Source organism: Pyxicephalus adspersus, chromosome 8 (genome assembly GCF_032062135.1).
Source record: "Pyxicephalus adspersus chromosome 8, UCB_Pads_2.0, whole genome shotgun sequence".
Taxonomy (NCBI): domain Eukaryota; kingdom Metazoa; phylum Chordata; class Amphibia; order Anura; family Pyxicephalidae; genus Pyxicephalus; species Pyxicephalus adspersus.
In genome coordinates this window covers 54,625,698-54,636,785 of record NC_092865.1, presented here as the reverse complement: position 1 = coordinate 54,636,785, position 11,088 = coordinate 54,625,698, and the positions used below count along the sequence as shown (strand labels likewise).

General features: G+C 39.5%; 1 long non-coding RNA gene across 1 annotated transcript in view; it reads right to left on the bottom strand.

Moving 5' to 3' along the window:
* Positions 1–4,479, bottom strand: part of LOC140336355 (uncharacterized) — an 11,709-nt gene extending 7,230 nt beyond the window's left edge. The window contains exon 1 of the long non-coding RNA XR_011921875.1: positions 4,349–4,479. This is a non-coding gene — a long non-coding RNA (uncharacterized lncRNA). The remainder of the gene's footprint in view (positions 1–4,348) is intronic.
* Between the last annotated feature and the right edge of the window lie 6,609 nt (positions 4,480–11,088).

Genomic DNA, 11,088 nt, shown 5'->3' with positions numbered 1-11,088 from the left:
AAACCATTTATTGCACAGTGTGCAGATCACAAGCAATATATCTCTTAGGCATTGTAGTTCCTGTTTGTAGATTTACCCTGTGGCCCCAGCCATGAGCAAATCTGGTTACTTGCTGTCCAGTTTGCAAATTGCTGCTGTGTTTCCGGGAACTGCTGACCAACTGTCCCTTAGGGCCCTTGCATAGCTGCAGTGGAGAATCTTGCATTTGGCATCTCCTGATGCATAGCAAACTGCCCCTGTGCATTGGGGAGCAACAAATCACTGGCAACACATTACAGAACCAAAACATGGTTCTGAGCTGCTCTAGTTCATTTAAGCATGCATCAGAATGATGCAGTTCACAGAAGGTGTGAAAGGTTACAGACGTTAAGGGTTTTTATGAAAGGTACAAGTTATGATCATCTCGGATAAACATTTAAGGACTGTACAGACACCTCATGATATTCCATCTCATGATAGAAGGGCACCTCTTGCTCTTCCTCTCCATAGAACAAAACAGGCTGCTCACCTACTGTCACCAGGAATGATCACTAACGATTGTTTCAAACACCAATATTAAGAGTCTGTACAAGGATTTACCCATCAATTGTGGACTTTTAATCAACTGCAAAAAACAAAAAAATAGTTTTAGCTAAACATTAACAATAAAAAAAGGTCTTTGGTATAAACAAACATTTTTTTTAAAGATTTGCTTCTTCTATTTGTTCCACTCAACATGTTTGAAAGAATACAATTTTCAAGGCAGAAATGCTTTTATTAAATCTGAAGATTTACAAAATTAGAATTCACAGTATGACGCAGAACGCAATTTGTTAACAAACTTATCATCCTGTGACTTTGGTGTATAAACTAAATATGTCCTGAGGAGACTGGATAAGCCATCACTGTTCTCCTTGAAGGAAGCCACAAATTACAAGGCCGTGTAATGTTCATGCAATGTGTGAGTGATTTATGGACTGTCTTTTGCAACCTGCCGAGTCAATTCTTCAAAGATGGTACTTCTAATTAATTAACCTCATTGGATGAGACTGACATTGTGTCTCCTGCTGAGCAGAAGTGGGGAAGGAAAATTTGGTGACCTAACCTCTCATAAAGATGAGATTGACAACCAATGTGCACACAGTTTACTATTTTCTGAAAATAAACCATTGTTGGCGGCTTGTGGATGGAAAGATTTAGGGGCAATAATAAAAATAGATGCTGTTCATGTCTGCAATACTTTTCTCTGTGATAAGACTCTTTTTATATAGGCTGCAAAGATATAAAAATACTTGATCATCCTCCCAGAAATTCAATGGGATGCCCCCATCCTGAGGTGGGTATACAATGCTGCCTCCAAATCCCTATCAGTGCAGTCAGAAGTTCTTTATTATGGAAACCAAGGAAGAGTAAGTGTTCTGTAGTTCAGAAAGTAAGAACAGGGTTGACAACACTTCTTATCATTTCAGTGCAACTAGGTTACTATAGGTGCAGGTCACTACAAGAAGCTTGGAGCTCTGGCAATAATGCGTCTTACCTACCTGATCGCTCCGGGTCTCTGGTGACAAAGCTGAGCATGTGCCAGGAAAGAATGAACACCTGCATACCTGCACGAGAGTTATATAATCCCAGCAAAGCCAATCAAGATGGCCAAATATTGTCTCTGGTAGGAAGAAGAGAAGGAAGATGGTGGTGCCCTATGATGGAACACTGATGGTGAGTTGCATGGGTTTAGTTCTGCTTTAAATGGAAGATTAGCTTGCTATAGACAGCGCTGGGTACGACTCAAACATTAGGGTTGTTAAACTTTAAAAAAATAAAGTGAATAAAGAAATAAACAGAGTGGGGGCTTTAAAGACACTCAAGTCATATAAATTTTACTCATATTCAAAAATCCTTTAAAATATTGGAGGCCAAGAAAAGGCTCTAAACAGAGTAGTGCTACTAAATTATCATAAATGAAAATGCATTTCCCTGATAGGCTTTTTTAGGGGAGGTAGAAACAAGTAGCAGCAATTTTATTCCGTGTGGAGATATTTTCCAATTAGGTCACAAGAAAAGTTATTACAGCATGTAGTAGTCTACTACAGGTAATTTTTCAGTGGTGATACAGATAAGATGTCAAAATTATTCTGAGATGCCTCCACCAATGACATGATGATATAACAGACGTCGCTTATGGCTGCTGTGCGTGTTCTCTCCCAGGTGGGAATAGAGTCACGGTCTCTGATTTTATTGTCTGTGGCTTAGCATTAAAGAACATTCTCTCAAACTTCAATCAACATTTTTTCAACTTTCAAGAACGATCGCCCAACTTCAAGAACATTTGATTTTACTACATTTACAACCTATAGCAACATTCACATTTAACTCAAGCCATTCATGAATTTCCAGATAACCTAATGTACAAATGTTGCTTTAACAATAGAGAAAAAATGAAATGCAATACAAATATGCCCTTTGGTGTTTGGTGGGGAGAAGCAGCAAGAACTGATGATCATATATTATTATTATAATTATTATAAACAGTATTTATATAGTGCCAACATATTACGCAGCAATAAATAGGGGTTGCAAATGATAGCCAAATGATAGACAAATACAGACAGTGACACAGGAGGGACCCTACCTAGAAGAGCCTACAATCTCATTTTGTTACTGGGTTTGTTCTTTAGGGGACCTGAGATGACTATAAACATAATCCTATGCACTGAAGCTGATCCTATTTTTATTACAAATCCAAAACTAGTATATGCCTTTCTACTTTATAAATGGTTGCTCCTTTTAGAGGATTCTGGGACAGGTGTTCAGCTTTCTTTCAGATTGCCTTTAATTCTGCATGCTGCTGATAGGCCACAATTCTGCGGTGAATTGTAGATTTAGAACTATGAGCGAAGTACAAGATGCTCAGTTCTGCCGTGCCTTGGATTCCTGCCGCCGACGTCACTCCATCAGCACAGGTGTCTTCACGGAATACAAATGAGACGTCTCCGGCACAGGCGGAACGCCACAGGCACGCTGGTGCTCTACGCCTGTTTATGCTTAATAGGAAAATAAGAGGTCAGCTGTGTCTGCTTATCACATAGCAATTATCCCCAGTGTGTGCTGTGGGAGAACAGGCAAGGTCACTACCCATCTGTTAAAATATTCACAATGCATTTCCTTTAATAAAACTATAAATCTTGACAGCTAAAAAAACGATACTTTGTCAGGAAAAAAAAAAACAGCTGCTTGGGCGATGTCCATCGGTCAGCGAGAGCTCAGGCTTAATTTCTCTCTTGGTAATGAAACACCGGCCTATAGCCCCAAGTAAAATAATAGGGGGCTGATTATAAAAGTGGAGATTAGATATCCGATGACCATTTCTCGGTTCACTCTTTTTTCCAATCACAACTTAAGTTGCCAAATTTATAAAAGGTTATTTATTTTTTATGATGGCCATTAGTTCTTGATTTTCATAGCAAAATGTTATCACATTTTTAGCCGCAAGTTTGAACCACACCACTGATCTCTATGGCGTTCTTCACAAATCAAACTTCTGATCAGGCTGGTCACCACTTTATACATACTCACCCTCTTTCTGCAGTAAATTTGCCATTTTTTTAGCTGATCGATAATTTCGAAATAGGGAAAGCAAGATGTTCGCTAGCAAAATGATGTAATTTGTGTATAAATTACAACATTTTCTGGTAATAGCCTATTTGCCTCATACAAATTAGTTGCTAAATGTGTTGTTGTAAGGCCACTATAGATATGGGATGGGGGGTCAAATACAAAATACAAAGGCATGTGTTTCAAATAAGGTAATTGCATAGAAAGATGTGACCATATAGACTTCCACATTTATGAATACTGCTGACATCTCCACTATTGTCCTTATAAGGGAAACAAATCATAACTTGCCAGAAAATAAATCAATTAGTCCATTAGTTCCCAAGGAATATTTTGGTATGGGTATCTGCTTTAAACTAGAGAGGAAAAAGCTGTAGGTTTTGTGCTGTGTGTACAGATAAATTACCTACAGGAAAGGGATAAGGGTGACTAAAGGTTAAAAGTTATAGGTTCACATTAGAAAAGTGTGTTCTTCACATTTAGAGATAGTTTAGGTATGGTTTCGGGTTAATTAGACCTAGAGATCCTTTATTTTTTGTTTTTGTCACCAAATGCTATGCCTAAAACAACTGCACCAAAGCCCCCTCCCATGCACAATGTTATTATATTGAATAAATATTCCCGTAGCCTCATAGTGATTCCTTCCTTACCATGAACTAGAACAAGAAAACATAAAGTACAGGAGAAACACAGACAAGCACTTAGCATAGGAATTAGGTTTCCTAAAGTGTAACATTGGTGAAGGAAGGAAACTTACCCCTTCTGAGTGACACAAGGTACACTGCTAGAATTCCAGGATTTCAAGATTTCTCTGCTCTGAAAACACATTTGTTTATTTTTCCATGCCAAATTATTATAAAAGGAAGTCTCTGGTTCAATATAATGATCTGGTGCACGTCCCATGCTCTAATAAGGAAAGCTGCAGTGTCAGCAAACTATTAGAAATAATTAACCCCAAGAGAGATTCTCACCACAACTGAAATACCTGTCGTAAGGGTGTTATTTCAGATAATTCTGCCAGACTTTTTCTACAGGCACACAGGGGATGCCTAAAATTTGACTTAAAGCACGTAATTTGTAATTTGGCAAAATCAGAGAGCCAATCACCCTGACCTGCACCCATAGACCACCAAACTCTTTGTACACGCTCTAATCGTCTCTGTTCTGGACTACTGTAACCTCCTCCTCTCTGGTATTCCACTAACCCGACTCTCTCCTCTACAAACTATTATAAATGCTGCAGCCGGACTCATCCATCCTTCCCACCGCTCCTCCTCCGCTGCATCTCTTTGTAGTTCTCTCCATTGGCTTCCATTTCGCCTTGGAATAAAATTCAAGCTCCTGTGCTTTGCCTTCAAATCCCTCCACAGTTCTTGCCCCACTTACCTTTTTGACCTGGTAAAAAAAAATACTCCCCTAGCCGCTCTCTCCGCTCCTCCAATGACCTACTAATGACTTCCTCACTCATACCCTCATCACACACACTCCAAGACTTCTCTAGAGCTGCCCCAATTCTCTGGAATGGTCTTCCTCATCCTATTCAGCTTGCTTCTACTTTCTGCTCATTTAAAAGAGCTCTCAAAACCCATTTTTTCAAACTTGGCCACCCATCTTCTTTTGTCTTTTGAAACCGTCACTACTTCTCACCACTACATATCTCCCATCCTATTGTGTGTAAATTCCCCCACCTCCTAAATTGTAAGCTCTTTTGGGCAGGGTCCTCTCCTCCTCCTGTGTCACTATCTGTATCTGTCTGTCATTTGCAACCTCTATTTCAGGCATGTCCAAAGTCTGGGCCAGGGGCCAATTGCGGCCCATGTTTAGATTTCCACCGGCCCGCAGCCGTACAAAAAAGCTTTTTTATATTTCATTAAAGTTGATCAACTGCCTTGCAATTATCGGCCCGCTACTCAGACGGCAGGACGGGAGTCCCCATGTGTGCACAGGGAATCCCCTACGTATTATAGTGGGCGTGTGCTGTGCAGGACCCGCAATGACCACGCCCACTCTGATTCCAAGAATGTTCTCTGCACAGAGCCCGCACTGACACTGGACTCAGTGATCAGTGTGTCACTCTGGTGATAATAATAATATTCATACAAGCTGAAAACGACATTTCCGGTCACATTTGTGTAGCATTGTAAAAAAATCATTCAGGTTGCCATATTGGACTCATTTACTGATGAAGAATACATTCAATGCAGATTGAGATGGAAAAGTAACTGTTGATAACAATAAATGTCAAAATGTTGTGTGCTGCCTATTTTTTATATGCTATAATAATTTTATTTACCAAACTTGGTTTACTTGATAGCCATTGACATGTAGTTGAGCTTTTCTGCACACACGCATCTGGAGACCGACGCTGAGTTTAGGTTATTTTATGAAAACTGTTGCATGTCAAAGTTAGGCATTTTGTATCCTACAAAACCAAAGAAGAATCAAATGCTGATTTCAATTTAATTCTCCCGGGAGGATTCAAAAGTGTCAAAAGTATAACAGAATATCTTATCTGCATTTTTCCCCACTGCTTTCTGCTTTGCTTGTTTTGGGACATTGAACCAAGAAAATTCCCAATTGTTTTAATAAATGGGGGAAAACAAACAAACTTGTGGAAAGAAGAAGACAATTTGGCACAAAACTTTTCTTCTATTTTTGAATATATTCTGCAGTGTTATGCAGACCACAGGCATTCTGCATATGAAGCATAAAATGCATGTACAGTGTACAGTGCTCATCACGTTATCAATTACAGACCTCTGAATCCATCTTTAAAGCAGACCTATCATGACATTTTTACCATTATATAAAAGGTATTTTAACCTCCTGGGTCGTTCATTTCTGTTTGGATTTATATGTCTAAAAGCAGTACATTGTCTTTCATGAAAATGTATTTTACAGCATATTATAATAGTATGAGTATAATAAAGTTTGAAACACAAAATCATGTCAAAATAATAAATTAAATAAAAAAAATAAATTTAATACATTTAATAATAAACTTATGATTTTATGTTTCAAACTTCATTATACTCATACTATTATATTATACTGTAAAATCCTTTTTAATGAAGGACAATGTACTGCTTTTAGACATACTAATCCACTGTATTGCATTTAATTCAGTTATTTTGTATTGAATGCAATACAAAATAATTTGGAATTCCCGCCTCGCCCCCAGCGATGGCTGTATGCACTGACGTCATTGTGAGCTCCCGGAGAAAATCAACGCACTCGCCGGGGGACAGATCGAGAAAGAGGATGTGGCCAGAGGATGGCAGGACACTGGAGGACAGCGATAGGACCAGGTACGTCCGTATTTTTTTAGCTACCCCAAGTGTGGCTCAGGGTTACCAATTTCAGCTGTTTTTTTTACACCGAGGCACACTTGGGTTTACTGCTCGGTAGGTTAAGGGAGAACCCTTCCCCTTTCATCTGTACAGACCGAATGGGAAACCCAGACCTCATGGGCTTTCCTGTAATGTAAAAATAAAAGTGCCAATCTCACGCATGCTCAGTTAGATCAGCACTTATTTTTTCCTTTTGTAGAAGAAAACATTAACTGATATTGGGCCTTCACAGTGCGGAATCAGGGGACCTAAGAAGACTCCAAAAGATGGCAGTGCTAGCTGGTTCCTCAATGCCAGAAAGAAGAAGAAATCTGAGATAACACAACACCGACTGGAATCAGGCTGCAGAGGGATTGAGGGCTTTTCAAAATTTAAGGTAATATATATATATTATTTTTTTTTAATGAAAGTTCTGCTTTAAAGGCTTTTTCTCACTATAATAATGCTATACATTTAACTAATGGGTCGCACACAAATGTAGTGCATGCTGTACATTTAAAGATCAATCCTTGGCTGTGCATTCTCCTTGTGTGTTTAGAGTTCCATTATCAATGGATAGCAACCCAGCACAACAATGCATGTGCTGTGCAATAACAAACACGTTTTGGCAACATACTACAAGCCTTTGCTGGTCCGACTTCAGTGATAGGAATTCTGATTGATTGTTGGGGGTTTAGAGGATCCTGACGGTTTGTATGTCGATAATGGCACATTGTTTACAAGGAAAATCTTACCTCCTGATCAAATCATTCTACACTTTTATTGCATTGTGCATGACCCACTTTGGAGAAAGCACAAAAGAATAAAAAAAGGGAAGAAAATATCAAAGAATTTCTGACATTAATGGCCTTTTTTTATTATCCTGCAAAAGAAAAGCCCTCAAAAGTAAAGAATTCTAATGATGAGATGCGTTTTGTGTTTAATGGACTTTGATTCCTGAAGTTTTACTCAAGGGTAGAAGGAAATAATACTGATGAAATTACAGTCCACGGTGACACATTGCAACAAGCTTTGAGTTTGTGACTTGGACTAAAAGCGATCCTGTGGTCCACAGAATGGCCGCCCGCTGTGATAAGCTCATATTGCACGGCAGCTAAGTGTATTGATTAAAAGGATTCCCAGCTGGTGCCAGGAGGTTTTACAAAGTTATTGAATTAAATGCCTGGTAAGCCTTAACACATTAGTTCTACGTTTTGGGTGTAGGAGAGCTATCGCATTTCGCTGCTTGGCAAATTATTGGCAGTGTTTCGCTGCTTGAGAGATCAAGTGGCGAGTGGGGACCAGAACATGAACCCAGTGGAATGACAGTTCTGATCCGCTGATCATTGGCAGGTACAGAGCTCTGGTCCATTATTTCTGGTGCACCAAACTTCCAACACAACACAATTTAGTTATACACGAACATTGGCCATTTTTGTTTTCATGAAAAGCATGCTCTATTGTTGTGCTATGGTCCAAGGGTGAGGATTAAGGGAAAACACCCCCCAACAGAAAGCCACCCGGAAAAGATTCCAATTCCTGGAGACATATTTATACAGAAGAGGCAATCAGATGACAGGCCACCACTTCTTTGTTCGTTTTTTTTACCCCCTAATTCCCTTCTTCTAAAGCCAAACGTATAAAAGGGTAATCAATGTTTTTATGTTGAAGTGTAGGTGGCCTATTTATTTCAATTATGTATGCAACTTCTCAAAAACAAAACCACACACCAATCCCCATTGTGTCCTATGCCTTTCACCGATATCAAAGTAGAGAACACTATTTAGCAATTCATTGTCAATCATGTTAGATCATTGCTGGATTTATAAATAGGGGAAAATTAACAATGGTAAAAAATTGCATTTGCTGGCCATCATGCTGAACCCCAGCATTATAAAAGGGCCCCAGACTCATGCTACTATAAAAACAAAAACCAATACCTACCGTAATTTTCGAATCCTGGTAGCATACATATGGCAGTTGACTTAAAATTCCATAGGCCCAGTGAATATTTCCAAAAGCATGTTTGATTTCCTTTAGCTTTTACCAATGTGTAGATAAAACAAACTAGGTAGGTTACGAGGAGCATATGGAGATCCTGCAAGGACAAATTTGGCTTGGTATCTTCGGCCTCGAGACTGACCTCTATAATTCTCAACCCTCAGATTCCGGACAGTCTGTCAGGGTCGATGTCGGGGCCCTGGAGAGAGAGAGGTCTATTTCAAATCAGACACATTCTGCACCCAACAGAACGGAGGTTACTCTCCTTCACTGAACTGGGCGATAGGGTGGAGCTCCCCCGCTCTTCTTTCTATGCTTATCTTCAAATTCGACATTATATATTATCTCTTCAACCTACAGCTACCTTCCAGTCCATTACTAGCTTTGAAAGATTATGCAGGGAGGGCCCCCTCACCAAAGGTACGATTTCAACCATCTATCGTATCCTTCACTCCTCTACGCAGGGGTCCTCACATAAGTTTGATTACATGGTGAAATGGGAGGAGGCGCTGGGTTGTTCATTACCACCGGAGGAGTGGCTTGATATCTGGGAGGCTGCACACAAAAGCTCGATTTGTACTCTATATAAAGAAAATCAATATAAAATTCTCCTTCGGTGGTACCACACCCCGGTGGTCCTTCACCGCCTGTTCCCGGATGTGGACCCCAAGTGTTGGAGATGTGGTAGACATAGAGGTACGATAGAACACATCTTTTGGTTTTGCCCCCTTATTCGGCCTTACTGGGTACGTGTTAATGATTTATTAGCTGCTGTAATTCAGGCTCCGGTCCCACTAGATCCCCTTTCCCACCTCCTAGGTCAACCCCCCTTGACTCTGCCAGCTGTGTCTCGCAAACTGGCAACTCATATTCTAGTGGCAGCTCGTACGCTGATTCCCACTAAATGGAAGACGTCTATGCCTCCTTCTGTAGATGATCTTCATGCGCGGATCCAAGAGATTCGCCTAATGGAGTACCTCACGGCGCTCCTCAGAGATACGGTGGACAAATTTGAGGTGATCTGGGAGGCTTGGGACCATTATTGTACTACCCTATCCAACTGATCTCTCTTTTTGCTCTACTCCGCGGCCACTGTCACAATGTTCTCCTTGTTCTTACCTCCTTTTTATCTTCAAGATGTTAACATAACACATTATGTCTGTGATATGGTCTTTGCTTTTTCTTGGAAAATTTTTGCTGTAGTCTGTTATGATTGACGTTGTCAACTTCCCTTTGTGTAATTCCCTTATTTTTTTTATTCTGTACCCCTCTATAAAACTTTTCAATAAACATACAATTTCAAAAAAAAAAAAACAAACTAGGTAGGAAAAATATGCTGCTATGTGTTGGCATCTGGAAAAGAAAATTACAGTGGATATTGATACAATTTTCTTGGTGCTAACAGGTGATAAATAACAGATTTCACAGAAGGTTGATGAAAAACACACAATTTTATTGATTTAGAGAGAATTCCTATTCCCCTGAGGAAGCAGCTGGATGGGCTGCGAAACGCATCGAGTCTCCATACAATTTATGGACACTTGCTAGTATGGTTCATATATGAGCCCAGGAATAAGCAGAAATCAGACATAAATTTGAAGGGATCAATTTGTTGTAAATACAAAACGGACTATGTATACCCCTTCTCAAAAAAGGTATTTGCCCAAAAATGTTTCAAATATATGTATTTTTCTGTTTCATAAAGGTTTTTTTATTAGGGATTAAACAATATCAATTTAACTTAAGTATAGTCATTTTCTTCTGTAGATTCTTTGGATACTCCTATAGATTATTATTATTATTAATATTATTAATAAACAGTATTGTTTCCTCCAGCATCCCAAAAACATGCAGTTAGGTTGGCCTTGGGCTGTAATAAGACATATGACTATGGTAGGGACATTAGATTGTTAACCCCTTTGAGGGACAGTTAGTGACATGTCTATGGACTGCATAATATGTTGGCGCGATATAAATACAAGGTAATAATAATAATTTCCAGTAACTGGAGAATGAGACCTGCACACATAGCACTGTTCAGTTCTATGGGGAAGGAACAGTAAGGCGAGTGAAGAGTCTCCCTGCTGTGTCCCCCCCCCATAGGAAATGACAGTAGTTGTCTCTGCTTGTTTTTTAATCATTTTGCAGGATGGGTCAAGGGGGGTGC